Source organism: Anas acuta, unplaced genomic scaffold (assembly GCF_963932015.1).
Source record: "Anas acuta unplaced genomic scaffold, bAnaAcu1.1 SCAFFOLD_177, whole genome shotgun sequence".
Taxonomy (NCBI): Eukaryota; Metazoa; Chordata; class Aves; order Anseriformes; family Anatidae; genus Anas; species Anas acuta.
In genome coordinates, this window is record NW_027075993.1 from 96101 (window position 1) to 105520 (window position 9420).

A 9420-nucleotide genomic window follows, 5' to 3' on the forward strand; every position below is an offset into this window, starting at 1 on the left:
CATGCCCGGTGCCGCCCGAGGGCGCCCCTCTGCCGCCACCTGCTGGTGGAAAAGGGGTACTGCAGGCGGCCGAGGGGAGCTCATGCCCGGTGCCGCCCGAGGGCGCCCCTCTGCTGCCACCTGCTGGTGGAAAAGGGGTACTGCAGGCGGCCGAGGGGAGCTCATGCCCGGTGCCGCCCGAGGGCGCCCCTCTGCCGCCACCTGCTGGTGGAAAAGGGGTACTGCAGGCGGCCGAGGGGAGCTCATGCCCGGTGCTAACATGGCCCCCCCGCACGCCCCCAGGCATCCTGGCTCTGCAGGTGCCCCCGGGGGTGCTCGACGCCGAGTTCTACAGGTGAGAACCAGTCCCCTCCGCCCCCTAAATGCGCCCCCAGACCCCCCCCAATTTATTCCCCTGCCCCAGCGCCTGCCTCCACCTGGTCGAGATGCAGCGTCGGGTGCGGGAGGCGCTGGCGGAGCGCGAGCGGCTGCTGCGGGCACGGGTAGGACGGGGGGTGGGGCACCAAGGGGGGGGGGTCCATGGGGCTTGGGGGACCCCAAGGGGGGGGGGAACCAAAATGAGGGGGGAACCAAGTGTGCGGGGTGCGGGTTCCGGGGGGACACACTTGCCAGGCGCACCGGGGGGGTGGAACCAAAGTGAGGGGGGAACCAAGTGTGCGGGGTGCGGGTTCCGGGGGGACACACTTGCCAGGCGCACGGGGGGGGGAACCAAAGTGAGGGGGGAACCAAGTGTGCGGGGTTCGGGTTCCGGGGGGACACATTTGCGGGGCGCACCGGGGGGGGAACCAAAATGAGGGGGGAACCAAGTGTGCGGGGTTCGGGTTCCGGGGGGACACTTTTGTAGGGCGCACCGGGGGGAACTAAAATGAGGGGGGAACCAAGTGTACGGGGTGCGGTTGCCGGGGGGACGCAATTAGGGTTAGGGTTAGGGTTGGAGTTGGGGTTCGGGTTAGGTTAGGGTTAGGGTTAGGCCGCCCCCTGCTGGTGGAAAAGGGGTACTGCAGGCGGCCGGGGGGAGCTCATGCAAGGAGACGCCCGAGGGCACCCTTCTGCCGCCACCTGCTGGTGGAAAACGAGTACTGCAGGCGGCCGAGGGGAGCTCATGCCCGGTGCCGCCCGAGGGCGCCCCTCTGCCGCCACCTGCTGGTGGAAAAGGGGTACTGCAGGCGGCCGAGGGGAGCTCATGCCCGGTGCCGCCCGAGGGCGCCCCTCTGCCGCCACCTGCTGGTGGAAAAGGGGTACTGCAGGCGGCCGAGGGGAGCTCATGCCCGGTGCCGCCCGAGGGCGCCCCTCTGCCGCCACCTGCTGGTGGAAAAGGGGTACTGCAGGCGGCCGAGGGGAGCTCATGCCCGGTGCTAACATGGCCCCCCCGCACCCCCCCAGGCATCCTGGCCCTGCAGGTGCCCCCGGGGGTGCTCGACGCCGAGTTCTACAGGTGAGAACCAGTCCCCTCCGCCCCCTAAATGCGCCCCCAGACCCCCCCCAATTTATTCTCCCCCCCCAGCGCCTGCCTCCACCTGGTCGAGATGCAGCGTCGGGTGCGGGAGGCGCTGGCGGAGCGCGAGCGGCTGCTGCGGGCACGGGTAGGACGGGGGGTGGGGCACCAAGGGGGGGGGGTCCATGGGGCTTGGGGGACCCCAAGGGGGGGGGGAACCAAAATGAGGGGGGAACCAAGTGTGCGGGGTGCGGTTGCCGGGGGGACGCCATTAGGGTTAGGGTTGGGGTTGGAGTTGGGGTTCGGGTTAGGTTAGGGTTAGGGTTAGGCCGCCCCCTGCTGATGGAAAAGGGGTACTGCAGGCGGCCGGGGGGAGCTCATGCCCGGTGACGCCCGAGGGCGCCCCTCTGCCGCCACCTGCTGGTGGAAAACGAGTACTGCAGGCGGCCGAGGGGAGCTCATGCCCGGTGACGCCCGAGGGCGCCCCTCTGCCGCCACCTGCTGGTGGAAAACGAGTACTGCAGGCGGCCGAGGGGAGCTCATGCCCGGTGACGCCCGAAGGCGCCCCTCTACCGCCACCTGCTGGTGGAAAAGGGGTACTGCAGGCGGCCGAGGGGAGCTCATGCCCGGTGCCGCCCGAGGGCGCCCCTCTGCCGCCACCTGCTGGTGGAAAAGGGGTACTGCAGGCGGCCGAGGGGAGCTCATGCCCGGTGCCGCCCGAGGGCGCCCCTCTGCCGCCACCTGCTGGTGGAAAAGGGGTACTGCAGGCGGCCGAGGGGAGCTCATGCCCGGTGCCGCCCGAGGGCGCCCCTCTGCCGCCACCTGCTGGTGGAAAAGGGGTACTGCAGGCGGCCGAGGGGAGCTCATGCCCGGTGCCGCCCGAGGGCGCCCCTCTGCCGCCACCTGCTGGTGGAAAAGGGGTACTGCAGGCGGCCGAGGGGAGCTCATGCCCGGTGCCGCCCGAGGGCGCCCCTCTGCCGCCACCTGCTGGTGGAAAAGGGGTACTGCAGGCGGCCGAGGGGAGCTCATGCCCGGTGCTAACATGGCCCCCCCGCACCCCCCCAGGCATCCTGGCCCTGCAGGTGCCCCCGGGGGTGCTCGACGCCGAGTTCTACAGGTGAGAACCAGTCCCCTCCGCCCCCTAAATGCGCCCCCAGACCCCCCCCAATTTATTCTCCCCCCCCAGCGCCTGCCTCCACCTGGTCGAGATGCAGCGTCGGGTGCGGGAGGCGCTGGCGGAGCGCGAGCGGCTGCTGCGGGCACGGGTAGGACGGGGGGTGGGGCACCAAGGGGGGGGGGTCCATGGGGCTTGGGGGACCCCAAGGGGGGGGGGAACCAAAATGAGGGGGGAACCAAGTGTGCGGGGTGCGGGTTCCGGGGGGACACACTTGCCAGGCGCACCGGGGGGGGGGAACCAAAGTGAGGGGGGAACCAAGTGTGCGGGGTGCGGTTGCCGGGGGGACGCCATTAGGGTTAGGGTTGGGGTTGGAGTTGGGGTTCGGGTTAGGTTAGGGTTAGGGTTAGGCCGCCCCCTGCTGGTGGAAAAGGGGTACTGCAGGCGGCCGGGGGGAGCTCATGCCCGGTGACGCCCGAGGGCGCCCCTCTGCCGCCACCTGCTGGTGGAAAACGAGTACTGCAGGCGGCCGAGGGGAGCTCATGCCCGGTGACGCCCGAGGGCGCCCCTCTGCCGCCACCTGCTGGTGGAAAACGAGTACTGCAGGCGGCCGAGGGGAGCTCATGCCCGGTGACGCCCGAAGGCGCCCCTCTGCCGCCACCTGCTGGTGGAAAAGGGGTACTGCAGGCGGCCGAGGGGAGCTCATGCCCGGTGCCGCCCGAGGGCGCCCCTCTGCCGCCACCTGCTGGTGGAAAAGGGGTACTGCAGGCGGCCGAGGGGAGCTCATGCCCGGTGCCGCCCGAGGGCGCCCCTCTGCCGCCACCTGCTGGTGGAAAAGGGGTACTGCAGGCGGCCGAGGGGAGCTCATGCCCGGTGCCGCCCGAGGGCGCCCCTCTGCCGCCACCTGCTGGTGGAAAAGGGGTACTGCAGGCGGCCGAGGGGAGCTCATGCCCGGTGCCGCCCGAGGGCGCCCCTCTGCCGCCACCTGCTGGTGGAAAAGGGGTACTGCAGGCGGCCGAGGGGAGCTCATGCCCGGTGCTAACATGGCCCCCCCGCACGCCCCCAGGCATCCTGGCCCTGCAGGTGCCCCCGGGGGTGCTCGACGCCGAGTTCTACAGGTGAGAACCAGTCCCCTCCGCCCCCTAAATGCGCCCCCAGACCCCCCCCAATTTATTCCCCTGCCCCAGCGCCTGCCTCCACCTGGTCGAGATGCAGCGTCGGGTGCGGGAGGCGCTGGCGGAGCGCGAGCGGCTGCTGCGGGCACGGGTAGGACGGGGGGTGGGGCACCAAGGGGGGGGGGTCCATGGGGCTTGGGGGACCCCAAGGGGGGGGGGAACCAAAATGAGGGGGGAACCAAGTGTGCGGGGTGCGGGTTCCGGGGGGACACACTTGCCAGGCGCACCGGGGGGGGGGAACCAAAGTGAGGGGGGAACCAAGTGTGCGGGGTGCGGTTGCCGGGGGGACGCCATTAGGGTTAGGGTTGGGGTTGGAGTTGGGGTTCGGGTTAGGTTAGGGTTAGGGTTAGGCCGCCCCCTGCTGGTGGAAAAGGGGTACTGCAGGCGGCCGGGGGGAGCTCATGCCCGGTGACGCCCGAGGGCGCCCCTCTGCCGCCACCTGCTGGTGGAAAACGAGTACTGCAGGCGGCCGAGGGGAGCTCATGCCCGGTGACGCCCGAGGGCGCCCCTCTGCCGCCACCTGCTGGTGGAAAACGAGTACTGCAGGCGGCCGAGGGGAGCTCATGCCCGGTGACGCCCGAAGGCGCCCCTCTGCCGCCACCTGCTGGTGGAAAAGGGGTACTGCAGGCGGCCGAGGGGAGCTCATGCCCGGTGACGCCCGAGGGCGCCCCTCTGCCGCCACCTGCTGGTGGAAAAGGGGTACTGCAGGCGGCCGAGGGGAGCTCATGCCCGGTGCCGCCCGAGGGCGCCCCTCTGCCGCCACCTGCTGGTGGAAAAGGGGTACTGCAGGCGGCCGAGGGGAGCTCATGCCCGGTGCCGCCCGAGGGCGCCCCTCTGCCGCCACCTGCTGGTGGAAAAGGGGTACTGCAGGCGGCCGAGGGGAGCTCATGCCCGGTGCCGCCCGAGGGCGCCCCTCTGCCGCCACCTGCTGGTGGAAAAGGGGTACTGCAGGCGGCCGAGGGGAGCTCATGCCCGGTGCTAACATGGCCCCCCCGCACGCCCCCAGGCATCCTGGCCCTGCAGGTGCCCCCGGGGGTGCTCGACGCCGAGTTCTACAGGTGAGAACCAGTCCCCTCCGCCCCCTAAATGCGCCCCCAGACCCCCCCCAATTTATTCCCCTGCCCCAGCGCCTGCCTCCACCTGGTCGAGATGCAGCGTCGGGTGCGGGAGGCGCTGGCGGAGCGCGAGCGGCTGCTGCGGGCACGGGTAGGACGGGGGGTGGGGCACCAAGGGGGGGGGGTCCATGGGGCTTGGGGGACCCCAAGGGGGGGGGGAACCAAAATGAGGGGGGAACCAAGTGTGCGGGGTGCGGGTTCCGGGGGGACACACTTGCCAGGCGCACCGGGGGGGGGGAACCAAAGTGAGGGGGGAACCAAGTGTGCGGGGTGCGGGTTCCGGGGGGACACACTTGCCAGGCGCACGGGGGGGGGAACCAAAGTGAGGGGGGAACCAAGTGTGCGGGGTTCGGGTTCCGGGGGGACACATTTGCGGGGCGCACCAGGGGGAACCAAAAGGAGGGGGGAACCAAGTGTGCGGGGTGCGGGTTCTGGGGGGACACTTTTGTAGGGCGCACCGGGGGGAACTAAAATGAGGGGGGAACCAAGTGTGCGGGGTGCGGTTGCCGGGGGGACGCAATTAGGGTTAGGGTTAGGGTTGGAGTTGGGGTTCGGGTTAGGTTAGGGTTAGGGTTAGGCTGCCCCCTGCTGGTGGAAAAGGGGTACTGCAGGCGGCCGGGGGGAGCTCATGCCCGGTGCCGCACGAGGGCGCCCCTCTGCCGCCACCTGCTGGTGGAAAACGAGTACTGCAGGCGGCCGAGGGGAGCTCATGCCTGGTGACGCCAGAGGGCGCCCCTCTGCCGCCACCTGCTGGTGGAAAACGAGTTCTGCAGGCGGCCGAGGGGAGCTCATGCCCGGTGACGCCCGAGGGCGCCCCTCTGCCGCCACCTGCTGGTGGAAAAGGGGTACTGCAGGCGGCCGAGGGGAGCTCATGCCCGGTGCCGCCCGAGGGCGCCCCTCTGCCGCCACCTGCTGGTGGAAAAGGGGTACTGCAGGCGGCCGAGGGGAGCTCATGCCCGGTGCTTACATGTCCCCCTCGCACCCCCACAGGCATCCTGGCCCTGCAGCTGCCCCCGGGGGGGCTCGACGCCGAGTTCTACAGGTGAGAACCAGTCCCCTCCGCCCCTTAAATGCGCCCCTAGACCCCCCCCCAATTTATTCCCCCCCCCCAGCGCCTGCTTCCAACTGGCCGAGATGCAGCGTCGGGTGCGGGAGGCGCTGGCGGAGCGCGAGCAGCTGCTGCGGGCACGGGTAGGACGGGGGGTGGGGCACCAAGGGGGGGGGGTCCAATGGGCTTGGGGGGACCGCAAGGGGGGGGGAACCAAAATGAGGGGGGAACCAAGTGTGCGGGGTGTGGGTTCCGGGGGGACACACTTGCCAGGCGCACCGGGGGGGGAACCAAAGTGAGGGGGGAACCAAGTGTGCGGGGTTCGGGTTCCGGGGGGACACATTTGCGGGGCGCACCGGGGGGGGAACCAAAATGAGGGGGGAACCAAGTGTGCGGGGTTCGGGTTCCGGGGGGACACTTTTGTAGGGCGCACCGGGGGGAACTAAAATGAGGGGGGAACCAAGTGTACGGGGTGCGGTTGCCGGGGGGACGCAATTAGGGTTAGGGTTAGGGTTGGAGTTGGGGTTCGGGTTAGGTTAGGGTTAGGGTTAGGCCGCCCCCTGCTGGTGGAAAAGGGGTACTGCAGGCGGCCGGGGGGAGCTCATGCAAGGAGACGCCCGAGGTAACCCCTCTGCCGCCACCTGCTGGTGGAAAACGAGTACTGCAGGCGGCCGAGGGGAGCTCATGCCCGGTGACGCCCGAGGGCGCCCCTCTGCCGCCACCTGCTGGTGGAAAACGAGTACTGCAGGCGGCCGAGGGGAGCTCATGCCCGGTGCCGCCCGAGGGCGCCCCTCTGCCGCCACCTGCTGGTGGAAAAGGGGTACTGCAGGCGGCCGAGGGGAGCTCATGCCCGGTGCCGCCCGAGGGCGCCCCTCTGCCGCCACCTGCTGGTGGAAAAGGGGTACTGCAGGCGGCCGAGGGGAGCTCATGCCCGGTGCTAACATGTCCCCCCCGCACCCCCCCAGGCATCCTGGCCCTGCAGGTGCCCCCGGGGGTGCTCGACGCCGAGTTCTACAGGTGAGAACCAGTCCCCTCCGCCCCCTAAATGCGCCCCCAGACCCCCCCCAATTTATTCTCCCCCCCCAGCGCCTGCCTCCACCTGGTCGAGATGCAGCGTCGGGTGCGGGAGGCGCTGGCGGAGCGCGAGCGGCTGCTGCGGGCACGGGTAGGACGGGGGGTGGGGCACCAAGGGGGGGGGGTCCATGGGGCTTGGGGGACCCCAAGGGGGGGGGGAACCAAAATGAGGGGGGAACCAAGTGTGCGGGGTGCGGGTTCCGGGGGGACACACTTGCCAGGCGCACCGGGGGGGGGGAACCAAAGTGAGGGGGGAACCAAGTGTGCGGGGTGCGGTTGCCGGGGGGACGCCATTAGGGTTAGGGTTGGGGTTGGAGTTGGGGTTCGGGTTAGGTTAGGGTTAGGGTTAGGCCGCCCCCTGCTGGTGGAAAAGGGGTACTGCAGGCGGCCGGGGGGAGCTCATGCCCGGTGACGCCCGAGGGCGCCCCTCTGCCGCCACCTGCTGGTGGAAAACGAGTACTGCAGGCGGCCGAGGGGAGCTCATGCCCGGTGACGCCCGAGGGCGCCCCTCTGCCGCCACCTGCTGGTGGAAAAGGGGTACTGCAGGCGGCCGAGGGGAGCTCATGCCCGGTGCCGCCCGAGGGCGCCCCTCTGCCGCCACCTGCTGGTGGAAAACGAGTACTGCAGGCGGCCGAGGGGAGCTCATGCAAGGAGACGCCCGAGGTCACCCCTCTGCCGCCACCTGCTGGTGGAAAACGAGTACTGCAGGCGGCCGAGGGGAGCTCATGCCCGGTGCCGCCCGAGGGCGCCCCTCTGCCGCCACCTGCTGGTGGAAAACGAGTACTGCAGGCGGCCGAGGGGAGCTCATGCCCGGTGCCGCCCGAGGGCGCCCCTCTGCCGCCACCTGCTGGTGGAAAAGGGGTACTGCAGGCGGCCGAGGGGAGCTCATGCCCGGTGCCGCCCGAGGGCGCCCCTCTGCCGCCACCTGCTGGTGGAAAAGGGGTACTGCAGGCGGCCGAGGGGAGCTCATGCCCGGTGCTAACATGTCCCCCCCGCACCCCCCCAGGCATCCTGGCCCTGCAGGTGCCCCCGGGGGTGCTCGACGCCGAGTTCTACAGGTGAGAACCAGTCCCCTCCGCCCCCTAAATGCGCCCCCAGACCCCCCCCAATTTATTCTCCCCCCCCAGCGCCTGCCTCCACCTGGTCGAGATGCAGCGTCGGGTGCGGGAGGCGCTGGCGGAGCGCGAGCGGCTGCTGCGGGCACGGGTAGGACGGGGGGTGGGGCACCAAGGGGGGGGGGTCCATGGGGCTTGGGGGACCCCAAGGGGGGGGGGAACCAAAATGAGGGGGGAACCAAGTGTGCGGGGTGCGGGTTCCGGGGGGACACACTTGCCAGGCGCACCGGGGGGGGGGAACCAAAGTGAGGGGGGAACCAAGTGTGCGGGGTGCGGGTTCCGGGGGGACACACTTGCCAGGCGCACGGGGGGGGGAACCAAAGTGAGGGGGAACCAAGTGTGCGGGGTTCGGGTTCCGGGGGGACACATTTGCGGGGCGCACCAGGGGGAACCAAAAGGAGGGGGGAACCAAGTGTGCGGGGTGCGGGTTCTGGGGGGACACTTTTGTAGGGCGCACCGGGGGGAACTAAAATGAGGGGGGAACCAAGTGTGCGGGGTGCGGTTGCCGGGGGGACGCAATTAGGGTTAGGGTTAGGGTTGGAGTTGGGGTTCGGGTTAGGTTAGGGTTAGGGTTAGGCTGCCCCCTGCTGGTGGAAAAGGGGTACTGCAGGCGGCCGGGGGGAGCTCATGCCCGGAGACGCCCGAGGGCGCCCCTCTGCCGCCACCTGCTGGTGGAAAACGAGTACTGCAGGCGGCCGAGGGGAGCTCATGCCCGGTGACGCCCGAGGGCGCCCCTCTGCCGCCACCTGCTGGTGGAAAAGTGGTACTGCAGGCGGCCGAGGGGAGCTCATGCCCGGTGACGCCCGAGGGCGCCCCTCTGCCGCCACCTGCTGGTGGAAAAGGGGTACTGCAGGCGGCCGAGGGGAGCTCATGCCCGGTGCTGCCCGAAGGCGCCCCTCTGCCGCCACCTGCTGGTGGAAAACGAGTACTGCAGGCGGCCGAGGGGAGCTCATGCCCGGTGACGCCCGAGGGCGCCCCTCTGCCGCCACCTGCTGGTGGAAAAGGGGTACTGCAGGCGGCCGAGGGGAGCTCATGCCCGGTGACGCCCGAGGGCGCCCCTCTGCCGCCACCTGCTGGTGGAAAAGTGGTACTGCAGGCGGCCGAGGGAAGCTCATGCCCGGTGACGCCCGAGGGCGCCCTTCTGCCGCCACCTGCTGGTGGAAAAGGGGTACTGCAGGCGGCCGAGGGGAGCTCATGACCGGTGCTGCCCGAGGGCGCCTTTCTGCCGCCACCTGCTGGTGGAAAACGAGTACTGCACGCGGCCGAGGGGAGCTCATGCCCGGTGACGCCCGAAGGCGCCCCTCTGCCGCCACCTGCTGGTGGAAAAGGGGTACTGCAGGCGGC